Source organism: Grampus griseus (genome assembly GCF_964374135.1).
Source record: "Grampus griseus genome assembly, chromosome: 2".
Taxonomy (NCBI): domain Eukaryota; kingdom Metazoa; phylum Chordata; class Mammalia; order Artiodactyla; family Delphinidae; genus Grampus; species Grampus griseus.
This window is the reverse complement of record NC_139018.1, coordinates 36,232,891-36,257,587: the sequence shown is the minus strand read 5'-3', so window position 1 is coordinate 36,257,587 and position 24,697 is coordinate 36,232,891. Positions and strand designations below refer to the sequence as shown.

The window sequence follows — 24,697 nt, the reverse complement described above, 5'->3', positions numbered from 1 at the left end:
CAACATCTGATTCCACAAGCTTGTTATTTATTGTTTTGTTGTTGTTTCTTTGTTTGTTCTCGTTTTCTTGGCCTTTATTTCAAATGATTTTGGATTATAATCTTTATGTTTGATTGTTATGGATTCTGTTATAGTCTTCCATAAAAGGGCTGATATCTTTGTTTTAGCAGGCAGTTAATTTTGTTGTACTCATACTTCAAACTCTGTGTCTTAGGAGACAGTTCAACTGTCAGGTTTTTGGGTTTTTTTTTTTTTTAATCATTAGCTGGTGTCTATCCTCCATATATGCAGTTAATTGGTCAGCTGGTTGGTCTGCCAAAGATTTGGGCAGAGGTAAACTACATAGGGTTTACGACTTCCCCTGTCTGATCCTCTTTCTGGAATTTCTCCCTCACTTTCCAGTGTTGGTGGTTGCTTTGAAAGCTTCCTCTGGCACTCCAGAAAAAAACTGCACATAAAACCTGTGGTTCTCTGTTGGAATTTTAGTTTGTGCAGCCACTGATTGTGGCCTGCCCTCCAGCTATACACAGTATATTTAGAAACTTACTCCTGCCATTTTTTTGTTCCAAGTATATATGCCCTCCAGAATCTGTCTGCTTTTGTTCATTTTCCTGTGCCTTCAGAGGTTGGTGGTGTTTTTTGTCAAGTTTTATAATTGTTGTCTGGAGGAGGATTGGTCTGGATAAGCTGCTTCTACCATACTGGAGATGGAACTTACCCACTCTCCCATTTTTAAAAGAATGCATAGTCTCATTGATTTTAATTTATTTAATATTTTACAGTCATTTAAGGTAACTTCTTTTTTGATGTTCAGATTTGGCCACTGGGAGCCCCTTCAAGCTTACTTTTGTGGGTTTTTTTTGTGTGTGTGTGTATGGGTGTGTGTTCTCTGTGTCTTTCTGATGGGCCTTTATTCGTCTTTGAATTCTTTCTGTCAAGCATACAATGATGTCCCAGGCTCACTTTATATATTCCCTGCTTCAGATATGAGAATAAGATTTAGATACTATTATCTGGGTTCTAAGTTCATTTTTCAGGGGCATCATTTATTCTAAGACTTCTTAGAAATGTAAAATTACATGTGGCTACTAGAAAACTTAAATTACACGTGGCTACTAGAAAACTTAAATTACACATTATTTTTCAATTTTAAAATTTATTTTTATTGATTTATTTTTTGTTAATTTTTATTGGAGTATAGTTGTTTAACAGTGTTGTGTTAGTTTCTGCTGTACAGCAAATTGAATCAGTTATACATATATATATATCCACTCTCTTAGATTCCCTTTCCATTAAAAAAAAAAATAGTGACAATATCAGATGTTTACGAGAATGCAGAGAAACTGGATCACTTATACATTGCTGGTGGGATTGAAAATGATATTGCCATTCTGGAAAACAGTTTGGCAGCTTTGTAAAATAATAATAATAATAATAATTAATAAAACATGCAGTTAATTACATGACCCAGCAGTTGCACTCCTGGGCATTTATCTCAGAGAAATAAAGATTTAAGTCCACAAAAAAACTTGTAAAACAAAACAAAAAAAAAAAAGAAAAGAAAGCTTAAATTACACATTAAAAAATTAAAAATAAAGTTTCAGTTAATTATAGATCCAAATATTATCACATGTATTAAAATACTACCATGTCAGTACTTGAGTATTATCATTGATATGTAATCAACATAACAACTATTAATGAGATACTTAAATTCTTTTGTTTGTACCAAGTCTTCAAAATCTTGTGTGTGTTTTACACTTAACAGCATATCTGGATTTGGACTGGCCACAATTCAAGTATGCAGTAGTGCTCAGTAGCCACATATTTTCTTACAGTTTGTGTTTTGCCTTTACTTATAGTTTTTGGCAGTTTTGGCCATCTATATTTCAAAAATCAGTTTTTACTGTTGAATGTATCAATTAAAAATTGTATCTTTTGCCTTTGGATTTTCAGTCACTGCTAGACTTCTCTCATTACAGGATATAGTTGGAATCATTTGTGTTTTCTTCTAGGATATTCATAGTTTTAATTTTTGTGTTTTACCTCCTGATCCATTTGGGATTTTATGTATTCTGCAGTTTTTGTTTTTCATTTCATTCAAAAGTTATTTAATAGAATATTTTTTAACTTGCAGGAGGAAGGGCTTTTTGTTGTTGTTCATGTGTAGTTGTATTGTGATCAGAGAACATAGTTTGTGTTATTTCTACTCTGTTAAACTTATTGAGATTGTCTTTATGACCTTTCATATGATCAGTTTTTGTGAATAGTCCACGTCCACTTAAATAGAGATTGTTTTCTCTATCAGAGTACAAAGTTAAGTATAGTAAGTTCAATATAATATAATCTACCTTATTGATTACATAGCTTATGTCTTCTATAGCTTTACTTACTATTATTCTGTTTCTGTTAATTTCTTCATCTATCTAATGTAGATTTTTGTTTTACAAAGTTTATGACTGTGCTCTTTGGTGCATAGATATTCGTAACTGATTTATCTTCCTCATTGTCAATTTGTACTTTAGCATTAAAAAAAAAAAATCCTACTTTGTCATGTTAGGTGCTTTTTTGGGCCTAAATTCTACCTTGTCAGTTAATAAGATCATAACCTCTGCTTTCTTTTTTGTTGTATTTGCCTGTTATACCTGTTCTCATATCTTTTTCCTTTTAATGTTTCTTAATTACTTTGTTTTAGGTGCTCCTTGTATATAGTGTACAGTTGGGTTTTGGGTCATGAGCTGATCAAAAATCTTTTTCCTTTTAGTAGAGCAGTTAAGCTCTTTGCATTTACTGTTGACACTGATACCTTGAGCTTAGCTGTGACAATTATTTATTATATTTGCTGTTTGTATTCTGTTTGCTCTGTGTCTTTTACTATGTTTTATGTTTCCATTGCTCTTTTGAAGAATTTTGTTTTGAAAAACTTTTTTGATATTGAGTATGTTTATCCTACTAAAGCATGGGATTTCATTAATAGTAATATATTAATATTGTTTCCTTAATTGTGGCAAATGTACCAGAGTAATGCAAGATGTTAACAATAGGGGAATCTGGGTATATGGTATGTGGAAACACTGTATTATCATTGCAACTTTTCCGTAATGTAAAACTATGCTAAAATTAAAAAAAAACTTTTAATGTAGTGGTGCTGAACGTGTCCTGGGTTGGTTTTGTAAAGTGAATTTTATGTGAGTTTATTGCTGAACTTGGTGAATATAAGCTGTTTTTGTCAGTTTCCAGTAACTCTGGGAGGTGTAATCATATATTTGATGGTAAAGAGTTGTAGGAAAATATCTTTGTTTTATAATAATGAAACAAAAAGAAGTTTTTGTACTAGAGAGAAATTTTTTTTAGCAAAAGATTAAAGAAAAATTTGCTTCTGGAACTGGTTACTCAAATCATATCTTGTGTAGATGAATTATTTAGGATGCTGTTGGGGACGAGGGCGTGTTTAGTAGTTAACAGTTGAGTTCTGAATTGAAATATAAGCTGAAGAATTTTAACGGCACCTAGAAGGTGTAGTTCAGGCTTTCAGTCCCAGAATTTTAGAGCTGGAAGAGACCTTTACAATTTATTCCAATTCTTTCATTAATAGAAGAATAACTAGAAGTCTAGGAAAGTGATATGTTGTATCCAAAATCATGTAGTAAATTAATATGAAGAGCTGGGACTAGAACCTAAGCCTCTTCATTTCTGTTTCAGGATTCTATCTTCAGTGCCAGAATGTGTTCTTAAAAGTCACGATTATCCAGATACTGAGATCTTCATATCCTACTTAGAGTGCAGCTGTGGCAATGTTACATGTTTATACTGGCATTTAAAAAATGGCACCGAAACGCAAGTCATTTACTCAATATCCCAGAGGTAACGTTAGGTCATAAGACTGGCTTATTGATTTTTACCTCTATATCTAATCCAGTAAGGGAAGGGCTAGCTAGAAGATTATAGTAAGTAGGCCAATTGTTATGAACTATAGTTGGGGAGCTAGAACAGGACCTGGCTCTGGAAACCATAAAATGCCAGAAGATTTTTGGGCTGTAGTGATTGGATGATGTCAGAGTGATGAGAGCTTCTGCCTTGACTAAGTGGACTCTAGAACCTATAGAATGGAGGACAGAGTAAAGGAGGTTGTGGAGCCACCATCAGACTTGCTCGTCGAATGCCATTTGTTCTGTTCTCATTCCCTAGAACATTCCACTACTTGCCAGGTAGGATTTAGAATAATCATCGATAATGAAATTAAATTCATCTGATATCTGCAAAACACTTTTATTTTGTGAAGTACTCTCACAAATATACTCTTTGATCCTTGCAGTATCCTTGTGAGATGGGTAGAAGGGATATTGGTGAGCAGAAAATGTTAAATACTAACGTGTGTCAAAGCAGTGTGCTAGAAACCACTAAAAGATATAAAGATGAATAGACATAGTCTTGGCTCTCATGGTGTGCACAGTCTTGTGGGGGACGGGGTGGGGAAAATAGCCAAGTATAATGTAAATCAAGTTGAAAAAGATTTAGAAAGTTAAGTTATTTCCCATGGGAATTTAAAAGGAGTGATGGTGTTATAAATGATGGAAATTGTAATACTTTGCCTTCTGATTTCAGACTAACTGAAAGGCTTATAACTATAAAAGGATATTGGAGGGTGGGAGGGAGGGAGACGCAACAGGGAAGGCATATGGGAACATATGTTTATGTATGACTGATTCACTTTGTTATAAAGCAGAAACTAACACACCATTGTAAAGCAATTATACCCCAATAAAGATGTTAAAAAAAAAAAAAGGATATTGACTGTAATAGATACAGATATAATTTTCTTTTCTAATTTTTCAGAAATCTTATTTTTATTTTAGGTGATTCTACAAAGCTTATCTGAACAAATTTATGGACTAAGGATGACAGAAGTCACTTAAATTTCTGTTTCAATGATTTTTGGCATATAGGGCTGGCTGGAGGAAGAGGAAGAAAAAAAGGGAATTGACATTATAATGTCAAACAGGACTTACAAATTTACCTAGGCCAAAATATGAATAAAAATTTAACTGGGCCCTATTAACTGTTAAGAAGATCGATAGAGTAAAGTTGATGCACTACTAGCTTATGTTGTCAAGGTAGACAACTTCAGAATAGGAGAGGGAGTAGTGAGGACTTCTAGTTCCTAACTTGGTTTTTTATTTTGCTTCAAAGTAATGTTACGTTTCAGGATCATTATAGTAAACATTTGCTTACCAATAAATATGAGTTTAACAGTTTTAGAATAATGAATTCATTTTTATTGAAAAAGTGGACAAAACAGGCTTTTCAGTTTTTTGTTTATTTTTCAAATTCATATTGGTTATCAGGTTTTTTTTCTCTTTTCCTTTTTATTCTCAAACTGATTGTTAATGAGAAAAAACATGGAGCGATTAACAACGACACTTGAATATTTAGTCTTCTCTTTCCAACTCAAGCACTGAAATATGACACTCCTTTCATAATATTCTTTCTGGCCATCACATTCTCTCTTTTCTTTTTGGCTTCAGAGTCCTTTCCAAAAGGAAATATGCTGCCTGGCATTCTATATTATTCCTAATTTCCAGGTGGAAAAATGAGACCAATGAAGTGACACCTAAATACAATGGGGATTATAGTTTTAAAAATAAGTCAATAAGTCAGATCTTCTTGCTTTCATTCTTCTCTATTTTACCACGACAAAATACTTACCAAAGTCCAAGAGATTACTGATATGCGATAATGACCAATGACTTCACATTAATGGAGCTATTCATAATAAACTCATCAGAGAAGTAATTGGAAAAAATGTAAATATAAAGAGTGATTTTCACTATTCTATTTATATAGTATTGAAACAACCGTAACATTCAAACACCCAGGAAGTGTAAAACTCTAAGTAATATTAAATAATAATTGATATTAACTCTGAAATATTGCAACATCTTGAAGTATCTTGTGAATGACCAAAAACAGATGAAATTTTGTTTGGTATAGCTTCAGTTGTTTTCCACAGAACTATATATTAAAAAAACTGGTAATCCATGTAAGATATACACAAAACCCTGAACTGACTAGATTGTTCAATGAAAAATACTCCACACTGCTTTGTTGTTATGGACAAATGAGCTTATAATTCAATGAAACCCTTTTAAGAAGTTCTAGTCTATGGAATGACATCTTCAAATTGTTTGATCCTATTAGTTTTATTAACAGAAACCTCCCATTCCTTCATAAGATGCTTATTAATTCCTCTGAATATTATCTTTAAAAGGGCTGACTTGACTGTTGTCAAAATAAATCACAGGTCAAGTGCAACCCTCCAGTCTCCAGTCTATGGGCTCTTCCATGAGTTTCAGTTCCGTGTCAGCCACACAGTGACCTTCCCACGAGTTTTCCATTGGAGATTTCACAGTCCTAACTTTAACATTTTCCAGAAAGTATCCCTCCCTTCTCTAGGCTTTGGGTAGAATGTCAAATTAATAATGGCATGTGGTGTTCCTTAGCATAACCTGCCAAAATGTGATAATTTCCTTAAAAGAAAAGCCATGGGCTGCAGTCACACATCTGAGATGACAGACGTCCAGATGAATCCTATATAAAAAGAAAAGGTTGGTGTCTTCTGGAATATGAATGTACACCTTTAATAAATTCAAACAGATCCCAACATAAACATCTTCAAACTTGACGGGTTTTACGTGACTCATCATTTCATAGATTCTTGGCACCAAATCTCTGGACATGATACTTATTAACCCAACCCACTGCAATCCCTTCAAGGAAACACCTTGAAGGGATACTCCTGGTATGAAATATGGGTTTTTTGGGTAAAATCCTCTATAGGAATAATTATCAATTAGAGGATAACCTGTGAAAAACTTCTCTGAGTGGTTTAAATTTAAAAGATACTTCACTAAATTGCCAGTATTGATGAAGACATCAGTGTCTGTCTTCATGATGTACCTGGCGTTGGGGCAAAACTCAGTTACCCACCCAAATGCCATAATCGTTTTCAAGGTCAGGTTATTGTACGTGTCTATAAAAAATCGTGTCATATTATGTCACCATAAAGGAGGTGTTCATCCTCTAAGGATAATGCTAACAATTTGTCTTCCCTTTCAGCCTGTTGGCCTAGTAAGAAAAATGTAAGACCCTCATATCCCCACTAAGACTTCTTTTCACCCCAAGTAACTCTAATGGCCTGTCTGGCTTTCACATCTGAGGGTTGTGAGGTCACCAGGATAACAAGAAATGGGTTTTGATGAGAGCAGTTCTAATGCTCTTGAAGTGTGAAGTGGAAGTCTTTTTGTAAATGGGCTCATACTCGTAGAAGTACATCCAGTTCACGCGTTCTGTCACATTGTAGTGGGGGCAGACTGACGTACCACATCACCAGGAAACTCAGGAATGACAGCAGCAGGAGGCTCCATTTGGGGGATCGCAGTGACATCCTACTCGGAAGGGTGGGGTGCTCAGGAGGGCCGGGGCCATCCATTCACAGCCCCTCAGGAGCACGCGAGCCTCAGGTTCCAGCTGCTAAACACTGTACAACCTTTTGGGGGCTCCATTTAATCTCAGCCATCCATGACCTTCTTCTTGATTTATTCCTTCTGAGTGAAAGACCTTCAGTTTCACCAACTGAACATTCAGTAGTAAGTAGTAGTCAAAAATAATGCTTGAAATTTCTACTGAAAAACAGAGACTCTCAGATTGGTTTAAAATTCTGCCATATACTGCTTATAAGACACATGCCTGTAGAATTTCTTATGAGACTAAAGCACTAGCTGAAGTTTTCTGTTTTCGTATTCCATGCTTTAATTAAAAGATTTGCCGTGAACTACTCTAAGTGGCCTGGAGAAAGCTAAAACCCAAAGCTGTTCCCAGTTGAAGACTGCAAACTCAAATCTTCCTTACCTCTGGTGGGGCAGCTGATCGTCACAGAGGCCCTGGCCCCTGGGCCCATATTTTCTTAATATCACCTACTTCAGTGATGTCTATTTGCCCATTTACAAAGTATGCTAAAAGGAGCAACTTCCCTTGTTATAACAGATTCATTAGCGTATTAATTAATGCTGCAGGGAAAGGAGAGGGAAAGAGTGGTACAACATAGTCAGTATTTTCTTCTCCTTTGGGGCTTATTTCTACCTCTGTGTGTTTTCTCTCTTAATGTTGATCCATAGCTAAAAGACGTCGAGGTCCTATCTTACTGCTTTTCAAATCTAAGCCATACTATAAGCCATACTATAGAGAGGTTGACAAATTTCTAGTAGTAAAATTATTCCTAGCAAACAGCCTCCTGTAGGCTGTCCCTACTCCTACCCTTACCCACTTCAGTCTGGTAGTCTCATCTATACAGCATTACCTCCTTGTTTGAAGTCCAGCCTAGAATGGTCTTGGGATCATCAGTGTTATAAGGCTCTGCATTGCCTGAGTTATACTTAGATTTTTAATTTACATGTGTTCACAGCTTCACTACCTATGGGTAAATAGCTTTTTATATAAACATGCAGAACCTCTCTTCTCTTTTTCTTAAAAGTGACCAGTTTCATCCCTGACATTTTCTTTTGTCATCTGTTAAACATGATTTTCCCACAAATTTACTTTTTTGTTCATTTCATATGTGATGATTTTTTTGTGTGTGTAGTTTCCTTTTTTAGAACAAGACAGTTGTGTTTCTTTGACGATAAGAATCAACGGGCCATGTGCTGTTTTTTCTTTTCCTACTCAGAGTATGTTCAGTTTAGCTCACAGTCTGTTTCCTTCCTATATGGATAAAAATGACTGACTCTGTTCAACAGCAGAGATTGAAAATAAAACCTGTAATTCCTAACCTTTTTTTTTTTTTTTACAGTTCTTTCTTTAAACATCTTCTAAAGGATTTTTCTTTCTTTATATTTTCCTTTACCTGTCATGGGGAGAGTAAGATGTTCATTTGGTTCTACTCTATTTCTCCTGAAGACTTATTTGTTTTGCTTCTCTTCCTTTAGTATCTTCACCTTTGATTAGTCTACAGCAGATCTTGTAACATTTGACCTGAATTCCAATGCCACTGATAAGCACATATAGCATTTCCTCTTCTTCTTCTTATTTTTTTTGCGGTACGCGGGCCTCTCACTGTTGTGGCCTCTTCCGTTGCGGAGCACAGGCTCCGGATGCGCAGGCTCAGCGGCCGTGGCTCACGGGCCCAGCTGCTCTGCGGCATGTGGGATCTTCCCAGACTGGGGCATGAACCCGTGTCCCCTGCATCGGCAGGCGGACTCTCAACCACTGCGTCACCAGGGAAGCCCCAGCATTTCCTCTTAAATGAATAATTTTCTCCATACATTTGATTTGAGCATATGTGAAATCATATGCTGCATCCTTGGTTATATATTCCCATGTACATTTCTTTCAGAGAAATCTTTCCCGAAATTAGTTTTTCCTTGTGTTGACTCTTTATTTCTGATTACTGAATGCCATTTATTCTTTACACTCAGCTGGTATTGCCTATTTCACTTCCATGGTTACTGTTCTTTTCTACCACATAGTATGCATTTATTATATGGTTCAGGATAACTTATTAACATGTGAGTGTTGTTAACCGAATACATGTAATTTTTGGAAAATTTTAGCTTTCAGTGCTATTACAAAGTTGGTTTAACTCATAGTCTCCCTTTAAAATATTTAAGATAGTGCTTCCAGCCAAGTTAGACTAACGGATTGGTATCCTTTTACTTGAGACAGCTAACTAGACAAAAAACATGAAACAACAGTTCTTAAGGCATTTGCCATCAGGCAACAAAAGACATCGATCCTTGAGAGACAGGAAACATTAGATGAGACCTATGCTTGCTCTGCCTGGAGAGTGTTTCTAGGTATGGGCTAGGGCAGTAGAACCCCAGAGGAGCCTAGAGATCTCCCTGAAATGAGGAGATGGTGCTGGGAGCCTAAGGAGCCAAGGCAGCTAGAGTTCAGAGAGCAGAGTACCAGAGAGGAGAGAGCTGCAAGAGAATTTTGCACATCTGCAGAAGTCCCTTCCAAGAATTCAGTTGAGTACTGATCAGTACAGACCTGTGAGGAAACTGCTTGAGGTTAAGGAAGAACCACCCAAAAGGAATTGAGGAAACAATAAACAGCTCACACAATGTCAGGAATAGAGCCTGAATCCATCAGACAGAGTGGAAAATATAATTCACTGAGTGTCAGGTAGAGAGCATCTCTAACATTCTAGTTTTCATTTCTAGATGTTCAATTTGGGTCCTTTTTCTATGTTTTAACTTAAATTACACTCAGTCTTTTCTCTAGCTTCTAGAGCATATGGAACACATTTATAATAACTTTAAATCCTAGTTTCCTAGTTCTACTGTCATTTCTGGGTTGGTTTTGATTGATATTTCTCCTCATTTGGCTCTACTTTCTTGACTCCCCGCCCCTCCCCTCCGCCAAAACCTGCTTGGCAAATTAGTTAATGCTTGTCAGGCATGGAAAAGAAGACATTGTAAATTTTACCTTGTTGGGTACTGGATATTTTTGTATTCCTGTAAATATTCTTGAAGTTTTTTCTGGAATGTATTTAAGTTACTTGGGAAGTATTTAGTCCTTTAAGGTATTCCTTACTGGGACCATTTAATGTAATTTTGCTGTATTCCTGAGGCAGAACCTTTATGAATACTTTACCTGATGCCCTGTGAATTATGAGGTTTTCCATTTAGCTAACCATCTGGTTACAGACGTTAAGTTGAAGATCAGGTTGTTCCTTCAGGGTTCGTTTTTAAGCTCTGCTGGTATCGTTATAGATTAATCTTTATTTTGGGACTAATTTAGCCCTGCTGAGGTCTCTACTTATTGTCCAGAGTACAATACAAGGTCTCTCTCCTCTGGTTAGTTGCAACTCAAATGTCCCTAGCTCTGTATGAACCTTGAATTGTTCATTTTTTAAGCTCCTCAGCAGATTTTTTTTTCCTCTTGCATTATGGAATTTCCCCCAAATATGTGCAAATTAGTATTAAGTCAAAGACTCGAGAGAAGATGTGTGGAGCTTTTTTCTGCATTACTCCCTCCTCTCTGGTACATTATTCCAGTAATTCCTGCCACCTATACTTTCTGAACTCTGATCTTTGTCTTTTCACGTTAGTGACACTGCTGTGCTTTGCTTTGAATCTCCCTGCCTGCAGTAGTGTCTATAACATGTCTCTTAGCAGAAAGTCAAGGTGCATGTAGGCTTATCTAGCTTGTTTCCTTCTCTCAGAGAATGCAGTTCTACACTAATTGTTTTCCATTGTCTGGAGACTGTTGCGTCCTATATTTTGTCTAGTTTTGCAGTTGTTTACTGTTTGAAGAGAAATCCGGTACCAGTTACTCCATAATGGCTAGAAGCATAAATCCCATAATACTGGATTATTGTGGGAGGTTGGTAAAGACTTTTGGGTGAAATTTTAGGAAGGAATCGCAATGAGCCTTAACTGATTTTATAGTTAATGGCTATTTAGGAATTGTCTGTTTATGGGCCCTGGGAGTAGTTGACTTTGCAGTGGTTTGTCCTTTTCAATGAGAGCTATCAGATAATGTAAATAATAAGGCAATATACAAATGTGCTTATTTTTGGTTTGCAATTATTTATTAAATGTTTTTATAGGCTGTTCTGTCTCAGAATAACAATTTTTTTAATAGATCTTTATTGGAGTTTAATTGTTTCACAATACTGTGTTAGTTTCTATTGTACAACAAAGTGAATCAGCCATATGCATACATATATCCCCATATCCCCTCCCTCTTGAGCCTCCCCCAATCCCACCTCTCTAGGTCATCGCAAAGGACCAAGCTGATCTCCCTGTGCTATGCTGCTGCTTCCCACTAACTAACTTTTACATTCGGTAGTGTATATATGTCGATGCTACTCTCACTTCACCCCAGCTTCCCCTTCCCCCCATGTCCTCAAGTCCATTCTCTATGTCTACATCTTTATTCCTGCCCTGCCACTAGGTTCATCAGTACCATTTTTTTTTTTTTTAGATTCCATATATATGTGGTAGCATATGGTATTTGTTTTTCTCTTTCTGACTTACTTCACTCTGTATGACAGACTCTAGGTCCATCCACCTCACTACAGATAACTCAATTTTGTTTCTTTTTATGGCTGAGTAATATTCCATTGTATATATGTGCCACATCTTTATCCATTCATCTGTCAGTGGACACTTAGGTTGCTTCCATGTCCTGGCTATTGTAAATAGGGCTGCAGTGAACATTGTGGTACATGTCTCTTTTTGAATTATGGTTTTCTCAGGGTATATGCCCAGTAATGGGTTTGCTGGGTTATATGGTAGTTCTATTTTTAGTTTTTTAAGGAACCTCCCTGCTGTTCTCCATAGTGGTTGTATCAATTTACATTCCCACCAACAGTGCAGGAAGGTTCCCTTTTCACCACACCCTTTCCAGCATTTATTGTTTCTAGATATTTTGATAATGGCCATTCTGACAGGTGTGAGGTGACACCTCATTGTAGTTTTGATTTACATTTCTGTAATAATTTGTGATGTTGGGCATCTTTTCATGTTCCTCTTGGCCATCTGTATGTCTTTGGTGAAATGTCTATTTAGGTTTTCCACCCATTTTTAAATTGAATTGCTTGTTTTTTTTGATATTGAGCTCCATGAGCTGTTTGTATATTTTGGAGATTAATCCTTTGTCCATTGCTTTGTTTGCAAACATTTTCTCCCATTCTGAGGGTTGTCTTTTTGTCTTGTTTATGATATCCTTTGCTGTGCAAAAGCTTTTAAGTTTAATTAGGTCCCATTTGTTTAATTTTGTTTTTATTTCCATTACTCTAGGAGGTGGGTCAAAAAAGATCTTGCTGTGGTTTAGGTCAAAGAGTGTTTTTCTTATGTTTTCCTCTAAGTTTTATAGTGTCTGGTCTTACATTTAGGTCTTTAATCCATTTTGAGTTTATTTTTGTGTGTGATGTTAGGGAGTGTTCTAATTTCATTCTTTTACATGTAGCTGTCTAGTTTTCCCAGCACCACTTACTGAAGAGACAGTTTTTTCTCTATTGTATGTTCTTGCCTCCTTTGTCGTAAATTAGGTGACCATATGTGCGTGGGTTTATCTCTGGGCTTTCTATCCTGTACCATTGATCTATATTTCTGTTTTTGTGCCATACTCTCTTGATGACTGTAGCTTTGTAGTATAGTCTGAAGTCAGGGAATCTGATTCCTCCAGCTCCGTTTTTCTTTCTCAAGAATGCTTTGACTATTTGGGGTCTTTTGTGTTTCCATATGAATTGTAAAATTTTTTGTTCTAGTTTTGTGAAGAATGCCATTAGTAGTTTGATAGGGATTGCATTGAACCTGTAGATTGCTTTGGGTAGTATCATTTTCACAATATTGATTCTTCCAATCCAAGAACATGGTATATTTCTCCATCTGTTTATGTCATCTTTGATTTCTTTCATCAGTGTTTTATTCTGAGTACAAGTCTTTCGCCTCCTTAGGTAGGTTTATTCCTAGGTATTTTATTCTTTTTGTTGTGACGGTAAATGGGATTGTTTCCTTAATTTCTCTTTCTTGATTTTTCATTGTTAGTGTATAGGAATGCCAGAGATTTCTGTGCAGTAATTTTGTATCCTGCAGCTTACCAAATTCATTGATTAGTTCTAGTAGTTTTCTGGTGGCATCTTTAGGATGTTCTATGTACAGTATCATGTTATCTGCGAACAGTGACAGTTTTACTTCTTCTTTTCCAATTTGTATTCCTTTTTCTTCTGATTGCCGTGGCTAGGATTTCCAAAATTATGTTGAGTAAGAGTGGCGAGAGTGGACATCCTTGTCTTGTTCCTGATCTTAGAGGAAATGCTTTCAGTTTTTCACCATTGAGAGCGATGTTGGCTGTGAGTTTGTCATATATGGCCTGTATTATGTTGAGATAGGTTCCCTCTGTGCCCATTTTCTAGAGAGTTTTTATCATAAATGGGTGTTGAATTTTGTCAAAAGCTTTTTCTACATCGATTGAGATGATCATATTGTTTTTATTCCTTAATTTGTTAATGTGGTATTTCATGTTGTGATTTGCATATATTGCAGAACGCTTGCATTCCTGAGATAAATCACACTTGATCATGGTGTATGATCCTTTTAATATGTTGTTGGATTGTATTTGCTAGTATTTTGTTGAGGATTTTTGCATCAGTGATATTGGTCTATAATTTTTTTGTGATATCTTTTTCTGGTTTTGGTATCAGGGTGATGGTGGCTTTGTAGAACGAATTTTGGAGTGTTCCTCCCTCTGCACTTTTTTGGAAGAGTTTGATGAAGGATAGGTGTTAGCTCTTCTCTAAATGTTTGGTAGAATTTGCCTGTGAAGCCATTTGGTCCTGGACTTTTGTTTGTGGGAAGACTTTTAATTACAGTTTCAGTTTCTTCAATTACTTGTGATAGGTCTGTTTATATTTTCTAATTCTTCCTGGTTCAGTCTTGGAAAACTGTACCTTTCCAAGAATTTGTCCATTTCTTTGTGGTTGTCCATTTTATTGGCATATAGTTGTTTGTAGTAGTCTCTTATAATCCTTTGTATTTCTGCGGTGTCACACGTGATTTCTCCTTTTGCATTTCTAATTTTATTGATTTGTATCCTCTCGCTTATTTTCTTGATGAGTCTGGCTAAGGGTTTATCAGTTTTGTTTATCTTCTCAAAGAATTAGCTTTTAGTTTTATTGATCTTTGCTATTGTTTTCTTTGTTTCTATTTCATTTATTTCTGCTTTGATATTTATGATTTCTTTCCTTCTACTGACTTTGGGTTTTCTTTGTGCTTCTTTCTCTACTTGCTTTAGGTGTAGGGTTAGATTGTTTATTTGAGGTTTTTCTTGTTTCTTGAGGTGAGATTGAATGCTCTAAACTTCCCTCTTAGAACTGCTTTTGCTGCATCAGATAGGTTTTGGATCATCGTGTTTTCATTGTCATTTGTCTCTACGTATTTTTTGATTTTCTCTCTAATTTCTTCAGTGATCTCTTGGTCATTTAGTAGCATATTGTTTAGCCTCCACGTGTTTGTGTTTTTCATGTTCTTTTCCTGCAAATAATTTCCAGTCTCACACTTTGGTCAGAAAAGATGCTTGATATGATTTCAGTTTTCTTAACTTTATCAAGGCTTGATTTGTGACCGAAGATGTGGTCTATACTGGAGAATGTTCTGTGTGCACTTGAGAAGAAAGTGTAATCTGCTGTTTTCGGATGCAATGTCCTATAAACATCAATTAAATCTATCTGGTCTGTTGTGTCATTTAAAGCTTGCATTTCTTTATTAATTTTTTTTCTGGATGATCTGTCCATTGGTTTAAATGAAGTATTAAAAGTCCCCCACTGTTACTGTCGATTTCCTCTTTTATAGCTGTTAGCATTTGCCTTATGTATTGAGGTACTCCTATGTTGGGTGCATATATATTTATAATTGTTATATATTCCTCTTGGATTGATCCCTTGATCATTATGTAGTGTCCTTCCTTGTCTCTTGTAACATTATTTTAAAGCCTATTTTATCTGAGATGAGTATTGCTACTCCAGTTTTCTTTTGCTTTCCATTTGCGTGGAATATCTTTTTCCATCCCTTCACTTTCACTCTGTATGTGTCCCTACGTCTGAAGTGGGTCTCTTGTAGACAGCATATATACAGGTCTTGTTTTTGTATCCATTCAGCCAGTCTGTGTCTTTTGGTTGGCACATTTAATCCATTCACATTTAAGGTAATTATCCATATGTATGTTCCTATTACGATTTCTCAGTTGTTTTGGGTTTATTTTTATAGGTCCTTTTCTTCTCTTGTGTTTCCCACTTAGAGAAGTTCCTTTAGCATTTGTTGTAGAGCTGGTTTGGTGGTGCTGAATTCTCTTAACTTTTGCTTTTTTGAAATACTTTTGGTTTCTCAGTGTAATCTGAATGACATCCTTGCTGGGTAGAGTAATCTTGGTTGTAGGTTTTTCTCTTCATCACTTTAAGTATATTCTCCCACTCCCTCCTAGCCTGCAGAGTTTCTGCTGAAAAATCAGCTCGTAACCTTATGGGGATTCCTCTGTATGTTGTTTTTTATTTTTTCTTTGCTGCTTTTAATACTTTTTCTTTGAATTTAATTTTTGTTAGTTTGATTAATATGTGTCTTGGTGTGTTTCTTCTAGGGTGTATCCTGTATGGGGCTCTCTGTGCTTCCTGGACTTGGGTGACTATTTCCTTTCCCATGTTAGGGAAGTTTTCCACTATAATCTCTTCAAATATTTTCTCAGACCCTTTCTTTTTCCCTTCTTATTCTAGGACCCCTATAATTCGAATGTTGGTGTGTTTAGAGTTGTCCCAGAGGTCTCCGAGGTTGTCTTCAATTCTTTTCATCCTTTTTTTTTTTTATTCTGCTCCTCGGCAGTTATTTCTACCATTTTGTCTTCCAGCTCACTTATTTGTTGTTCTGCCTCAGTAATTCTGTTATTAATCCCTTCATTTCAGTTATTGTGTTGTTCATCTCTGTTTGTTTTTCTTTAGTTCTTCTAGATCTCTTTTAAACATTTCTTGTATTTTCTCAATCTGTGCCTCCATTCTGTTTCTGAGATTCTGGATCATCTTTACTATCATTACTCTGAATTATTATTCAGGTAGATTGCCTATTTCCTCTTCATTTATTTGGTCTTGTAGGTTTTTACCTTGCTCCTTCATCTGTGACATATTCTTTTGCTGTCTCATTTTTTTTTCCTTTTTTTTTATGAGTGGGATTGTGTTCCTATCTTATTGGTTGTTTGGCTTGAGGCTTGCAACACTGGAGTTTCTAGGCTGTTGGGTAGAGCTGGGTCTTGGTGTTGAGATGAGGACCTCTGGGAGACCTCATTCTGATGAATATTCCCTGGGGTCTGAGGTTCTCTGTTAGTCCAATGGTTTGGACTCTGAACTCCTACTGCAGGAGTTTCGGCCTGATCCCCATCTCGTGAACCAAGATCCTGCAAGCCGAGTGGGGTGGCAAAAAAAAAAAAAGAGGGAGAACAATAACAATGTAAACAATAAAGTTAGACTAGGGAACTAACAGATATGTTAGAAAAAAAATTAAAATATAGATGAAACAACAATCGGAAGGTAAAACAGAACCACAGTAGTAAAAAAGAGGAGGAGAAATTAAAAAGTTGGAAAAGGCCTTGGCTGTGGAGGGTGGGGCCTAAGCAGGGGTGAGGTTTGGGCAGTGGGCGGTGCCAATGCTTGTTTGTTTGTTTATTTGTTCTAGGTTGCTGCTTTTGCTAAGAGAGCACCCATGACCCTGATGATGTTTCCATTCACAATAAAGGGCTCTATTGCCTTCATTGATTAGCTGATCAAATTCAGGTTAGTAGATTTTGTGGACAGTACTTCTCTCTTCCAATTATATGTTAATATTTTGAGAAATGGATAATTTTGTATTTAAAGCTACATATGTATATGCCAGTGAAGTAGAAGGGCCAGGTCAATCTAAACTCTATTGAACTATGTACCTGCTATGCTACCTACTATGTACAATCTGTAGTGTATAAAATGGAAAAATATTTTATTTCCTGTTTTATAGTTTTTTACTGTAAAGTAAGGGCAAGATAAAACAAGTTGTGGCTGAATATGGTACACTGTACTTTTGGCATCGTTGTGTGGCATATTTGATGCTGAAATAAACAGCTCATCTTAAAATTGTTTGAAATTTTTAGTAGCTTTTAAAAGTTTCGTTCTTGGGCTTCCCTGGTGGCGCAGTGGTCGAGAGTCCACCTTCCGATGCAGGAGACATGGGTTCATGCCCTGGTCCGGGAAGATCCCACATGCCATGGAACGGCTAGGCCCGTGAGCCACGGCCGCTGAGCCTGTGTGTCCGGAGCCTGTGCTCCGCAACGGGAGAGGCCACAACAGTGACAGGCCCGTGTACTGCAAAAAAAAAAAAAAAGTTTTGTTCTTGTTTGTATTTCATTTATACACTCAAATTTTTATTTATTTGTTTTTTGTTCAGTCTGTGAGTTTTGACAAATATATATTCTTTCCCATAATCTTTGAAATTCACTCACGTTGCCTTTTTGTAGTCAACCTCTCTCTCCACCTCAATCCCTAGAAATCACAGATCTGTTTTTTGTCCTTGTTGTTTACTTTTTCCAGTATATCATTTAAATGAAATCATTTAGTGTGTAGCTTTTAAAATCTGGCTTCTTTCACTTAGCATAATGCATTTGGATTCACCCATGTTGTGTGTACCAGTAGTTCATTCTTTTTTATTGCTGAGCAGTGTTCCATTATATGGATATACTGCTGTTAGTTTATCCATTCACCATCTGATGGACATTGGGGAGTTTCTAGTTTTTGGTGGTTATTGCAGTCATACTATTTTTTCTTTTTTTTTTCCTTTGATAAAATGTATGTAAAATGTACCTTCTTAACCATTTTTAAATGTACAGTTCAGTGGTGTTAAATACATTCACGTTGTTGTACAGCCATCACCACCATCCATCCCCATAACTTTTCATCTTGTAAAACTGAAACTCTGTACCCATTAAACAGTAACTCTCCATTCTGTGCTCCCCCCAACCCCTGGCAACCACCATGATACTTTATTGTTTTGCCTACTCCAAGTACTTTATATGAGTGGAATTATATAGTATTTGTCTTTTTGTGCCTGACTTATTTCACTTAGCATAGTGTGCTCAAGGTTCACCCGTTTGTAGCATATTGCAGAATTTCCTTCCTTTGTAAGGTTAAATGATATTTCATTGTATGTATATACCACATTTTTTTATCCACTCATCAGTTGATGGATAGCTGGGTTGCTTCCATGTTTTAGCTACTGTGAATAATGCGGCTATGAACATGAGTGTACAAAGATCTTTTCAATACCCTGCTTTCATTTCTTTTTGTGTATGTACTCAGAAGTGAAATTGTTGCATCATATGATAATTCTGTTTTTAAGTTTTTGAGAAACCACCATACTGTTTTCCACAGGAGCTGTACCATTTTACATTTCCACTAGTAATACACAGGGGTTCCAACTTCTCCACATCCTTGCCAATGCTTATTATTTTCTGTTTGTTTGTTTATTTATTTATCTATTTATTCTTTCTTTATTTTTTAAAGTAGCCATCTTAATAGGTGGTATCACACTATAGTTTTCATTTGCATTTCCCTAATGATTGGTGACATTGAGCATCTTTTCATGGCATTTCATATTGGTAATTTGTATATCTCCTTTGGAGAAATGTCTTTTCAAGTCCTTTTTCCAGTTTTGAGTTGTGCTGGTTTTTTGTTATTTTTGTTGCTGTTGTGTGGATTTTTAGAAGTTCTTACATATTCTGGATAATAATCACTTATCAGATATATGACTTGCGGATATTTTCTTCTATTCTGTGGGTTGCCTTTTTACTCTGTGGGTAGTATCTTATGATGCCCAAAAGTCTTAATTTTCATGAAATCAAATTTGTCTTGTTTTTCACTTTTTTAATTTGTGTCTTTGGTGCCCCCCATCCAAGAAATTATTACTAAATTCAGTGTCATGATGCTTTTGCCCTTTGTTTCTTCTAAGAGTTTTATTATTTTAGGTCTTACATTTAGGTACTTATCCATTTTGAGTTAATTTCTGTATATGATATTAGGTATGTGGATATCCAGTTTTCCCAGCACCATTTGTTCAAAAGGCTTCTTTTTTCTCATTGAATGGTCTTAACACCCATATCAAAAATCATTTGACCATATGTGAGAGTTTACTTCTAAGCTCTCTGTTTCTGTCTTTATGCCATTGCCACACTATTTTGTTTTCTATAGCTTTGTAGTAAAATATGGAAATCAGGAAGTGTGAATCCTCCAGTTTTTCTGTTCTTTTTCAAGATTGTCTTGGCAATTCAGGGTCCCTTGAGATTCCATGTGAATTTTAGGATAGGTTTGTCTCTGTACAAAAGTCACTGGGATTTCGATATAAGCATTGCATGGAATCTGTAGATTGCTTTGGGTAGTATTGACATTTTAGCAATATTAAGTCTTTCAGTATATGACCATAGATGTGTTTCCATTTACTTATGTCTTCTTTAATTTCTTTCAGCAATATTTTGTAGTTTTCATTGTATAAATCTCTCACCTCCTTGGTTAGGTTATTTCCTAAGTATTTTATTCTTTTCTATGCTACTGTAAATAGAATTATTTTTGTAATTTCCTTTTCAGATTGTTCATTGTGTATAGAAATGCAACTGAGTTTTGTCTTTGACTTTGTATCCTTCTACTTTGCTGAATTCATTTATCAGTTCTAACAACTGTTTTTGGTGGAGTCTTTAGGGTATTCTACGTATAAGATCACATTACCTGCAAACAGAGATAATTTTACTTTGTCCTTTTCAGTTTGAATGCCTTGTATTCTTTTTTTTTTACCTAATTGCTCTGGCTAGGGCTTTCAGTACTATATGGAATAGAAGTGGAGAAAGTGGGCATCCTTACCTTGTTCCTGATCTTAGAGGAAGAGCTTTCAGTCTTTGACCATTGAGTATGATGTTTGCTGTGGGTTTTTCATACATGGCTTTTATTATGTTAAGGTAGTTTCCTTCTATTCCTATTTAGTTGAGTGTTTTTATCATGAAAGGATGTTGTATTTTGTCAAAAGCTTTTTATGCATCAAGATGATCATGTGAGTTTTTCGTTTATTTTGTTGATGTGGCATATTATTCGGTTGGCCAAAGAGTTCTCTTGGTTAATGAATATGTTGAAATATTGGTGAAAATGAAAAATGTTTCTTTTAGTTTTACTTAAACTCGAATGAACTTTTTGGCCAACCCAATACATTAATTTTTGTATGTTATACTCTCCTTACAATTCAGGAATAAGTTCCACTGTTTACTATGGAGCCATAAATTTTAAAATAAAAATGTGATTATATTTTCTTTTTTTTAAAATATTTTTTTAAATTTAATTTTATTTATTTTTGGGTGCATTGGGTCTTCATTGCTATTCATGGGCTTTCTCTAGTTGTGGCGAGCAGGGGCTACTCTTTGTTGCCGTGTGCAGGCTTCTCATTGTGGTGGCTTTTCTTGTTGCAGAGCACGGGCTCTAGGCATGTGGGCTTCAGTAGTTGTGGCACGTGGGCTCAGTGGTTGCGGCATGTGGGCCCAGTAGTTGCAGCACATGGGCCCTAGAGCACGCAGCCTTCAGTAGTTGTGGCGCACAGGCTTAGTTGCTCCGTGGCATTTGGGATCTTCCCAGACCAGGGCTTGAACCCACGTCCCCTGCATTGGCAGGCGGATTCTTAACCACTGCGCCACCAGGGAAGCCGTGATTATATATTCTTTATTAAAAGAATGTTACTTTTTGTTGTTGTTATTAAGAGACCATGATGATTTGTTGCCTTTTTGGGTTGGGGTTGCATTTATTTTTAAAAATGTCATTAAAAGTAAACTAGAAAAAATTTAACAGATCTTGTGGCTAGGGGAAGATACCTAAAATTTATGTTCATTTTGAGTAAAAGAAGAGAGGTGATGCAAAATTATTAGGGGGTATATTGAAACTTACGGCGTTTCCTGATTATTGAAAAATCAGGTAGCTTTCTTGAGTATGCAGTTAGATCAGAAATCTACAGGTTTTTATATAGTTAACCCTCACATATAGGTAGCTCCGAGAGTCACCTGTTTAGAAAAGACAAGTATTTATAAGAATTCTCCTATTTTAAAAATGTACTTCCCTGGTGGCGCAGTGGTTGAGAGTCCGCCTGCCAATGCAGGGGACACGGGTTCGTGCCCTGGTCCAGGAAGATCCCACATGCCGCGGAGCAGCTGGGCCCGTGAGCCATGGCCGCTGGGCCTGCGCGTCCGGAGCCTGTGCTCCGCAACGGGAGAGGCCACAACAGTGAGAGGCCCGCGTACTGCAAAAAAAAAAAAAAAAAAAAATGTACGTAAAGAGGACAAAGGTTGGGTGTGAAAAGTCAATTGGCATAACGTTATAATACAACATCAAAAATATTACTGAAGGTCAAATATTAGAAAAGGGATGAATAGCTAGCATCTGGCAATACAGATTCCATTTGCCAAAGAGCAAGGCATAAATTTTTAAGACAAATATCATATATTTCCTAAAGTTTATTAGAATTTCATGTACATACTTACTTCTGAGTTCTCAAATAGAAGATTGAACTTCTTGATGGCAAGGATCATTTTAGATTTTGGTGCTTTCTGAAGTAAGTATTCCTACAGCAAGTATTATTACTTGCTGAATGAATGACTTAGTCCCACTCATTAGTGGGCTACTTTGAGTTCACTAGAGCACATTTCATCCATGGATTCTTCAAGATTGTCAGGGCAAGAAGTAGGAAGTCAGTTTTCTGAAATCATGAGAAAATAGAATTAGAACTGTGAAAGCTGTACTCCTTATAGAACTCTTAAGCAAAATTGACCTTGAACATTTAGTCTAATGCCTGTTGTTTTTTTGTAAATAGGAAAATGGAGACCCAGAGAGGTGAGGTGATATGCTTTTAGTCACACAGATAGCTGGAGACGTGTTATGTAGTGCTCATTTTACTCATCATCCTGCCTCTCTTCCTCATGGGATCATTGCTTGATCTTAGGGTTGGAATAAAGTTAAATTGCTCAATTTAAAATTGTTGATTTACAAAACTCAGTTTTAATTTCTTTTTCAATTGATTTTAAGTTAAAACAGGATACTATTGAAATGGTATGAGATATGATCTTAATTTTCAAACAGATGCAAAAAATATGCTAATATTAAATATATAGCTAGAAAAATCTAAGAAATTATTTTTTATTTTTCAACAGCCTCAAAAATTTTTATTTGGCTTAATTTAAAATGTACAATATTTAGGGCTTCCCTAGTGGCACAGTGCTTGAGAGTCTGCCTGCCGATGCAGGGGACACGGGTTCGTGCCCTGGTCTGGGAGGATCCCACATGCTGTGGAGTGGCTGGGCCCGTGAGCCATGGCCGCTGGGCCTGCGCGTCCGGAGCCTGTGCTCCGCAGTGGGAGAGGCCACAGCAGTGAGAGGCCCACGTACCGCAAAAAAAAAAAAAGTATAATATTTAAATAAGACCCAAATTTTTACAAACTTTAGATAGATATGGACCTTAGATTTCTTGTTTAAAATCTAAGGACCCTAAAATGTGAATTATATTCGGCTCTGGAGGATTTCATTTAATAATCTTATTTACAGGTATAATTGGTGAAGTTCAGAAATACCAAACAGTTTTCTTTTTTTTTTCATGAGCACTACTGAGCCTAGAAAATTAGCAAAAAAAACTTGTTCAATATACTGTTTTAGAAATGGAATAATTTAAAATAAAAATAGGAATCAAACATATAATTATTTACTTTTGGATATTTGATGTAAAGCCATGTTAAGAGAGTTGAAGCCATGTTTAAGAGACTCAAAGTGGTTTTAAGTTATACAGGAAGTATACCTCTTTGCTCTAATTTTTTTTCTTCCTAGAACATTTTCTGCTCATTTTATTACACTAACTTCATCCTGAAGTTAGTATCTTTAGCCCCTTAAGACAGAGGAGACACCTATTGGGATCTGGTTCGCCATGAGTCTCTTGTGCTTCAGCACATCTTCTGAGCCAGAGGCATTGGCAGCTTTTGTTGAGGGCAATCTTCTCAAGGAAATTTGCATAGCAAACAGCCTGGGAAGATAGAAATTGTATTACCATAAGGACAGAGGGCAGATTTCCTTGCTGTCCAGGATAGTCAAGATAATCCCTCTGGGGAGTAGGTGGGGTACATTTGCTTGCAACTCCTTTAAAATATTGGTGTTTCATAAGCTTCAGCTTTCTTCTCCTGTAATGTAACTCACTGTATGTGCAGGCGTCATCTGGCTCTCCTTGTATTGCCCTTTAGGGATTAGAGCTTTGGGAACCAATGCAAAAGATGATACAGTGGCTACTGCTATTGTTTTGAGGAGTAAACTTTTCTTTGTCTGTGACCCAGGAGTGTCATATTTTCTGCCAGGATTATTTGATGCTGGCTCACCAAGTATCACTAACACAACCTATTGATAAAACAAAGCTGAGTTTATTGCTTACTGCAGTAAAGGAGAACACCACCTTGACAGAACTTCGGTAGTGCCTTAGAGGGGCAAAGTCAAGGTAAAAAATTTAGAATTTGAAGTTTGATTTAATTTGAGTTTGCAGTGGTGGTGATCGGGCTTGATTAAGAGTGAATAAGTATCATGATATAACAATTTACAGTAGAATTGGTCAAAACAGCAATGCAAGGATTTTAAAAACTGTTGATGCTTTCTGTTGAAGAGTTGATGCGTCTTTCCTGAAGCTTCTGTAATGAACAATCAAGTTATGTCCCTGCAAGAATCTCCTGGAATAGTAGAGTATGCTAATGAAGGCATTGGACTAGTAAAGTCAGGCTAATGTACACAGAAAGATGTGCGTGTGTGTAGGTGTATTAGTTTCCTAGGGATACTATAACAAATTACCACACAATTGGTGGCTTAAAATAATAGCCCCTAGGGGAAGAATTCTTTCCTCTATCTTTTAGCTTCTGGTATTTTTAAGCAAGCCTTGGTGTTTCTTGGCTTGTGGCAGCATAACTTTAATCTCTGCCTCCATCTTTACATGGTGATCTTCACTCTGTATCTGTGTCCAAATTTCCCTCTTTTTATAAGGATGCCAGTCATTGGATTAGGGCCCACCCTAATCCAGTATGACCTCATGTTACCTTGATTACATCTGCAAACACCCTGTGTCCAAACAACGTCAAATTCACAT

General features: G+C 36.3%; 1 protein-coding gene and 1 pseudogene across 4 annotated transcripts in view; one reads left to right on the top strand and one right to left on the bottom strand.

The window, feature by feature from the left end:
* FUT8 (fucosyltransferase 8) overlaps positions 1-24,697 on the top strand; it is a 324,774-nt gene that overhangs the window by 44,748 nt on the left and 255,329 nt on the right. Inside the window, exon 2 of one of the 3 annotated variants that reach the window (XM_082649604.1) lies at positions 17,220-17,317. The exons of the other annotated variants lie outside the window; for them this stretch is intronic. The gene's annotated coding sequence lies outside the window, so the exon portion shown is untranslated. The remainder of the gene's footprint in view (positions 1-17,219; positions 17,318-24,697) is intronic. 3 annotated transcript variants of the gene reach the window in all.
* Positions 6,474-7,489, bottom strand: LOC309819219 (UDP-GalNAc:beta-1,3-N-acetylgalactosaminyltransferase 1-like; annotated as a pseudogene). The gene has a single exon. The product of its transcript is annotated as a UDP-GalNAc:beta-1,3-N-acetylgalactosaminyltransferase 1-like (transcript).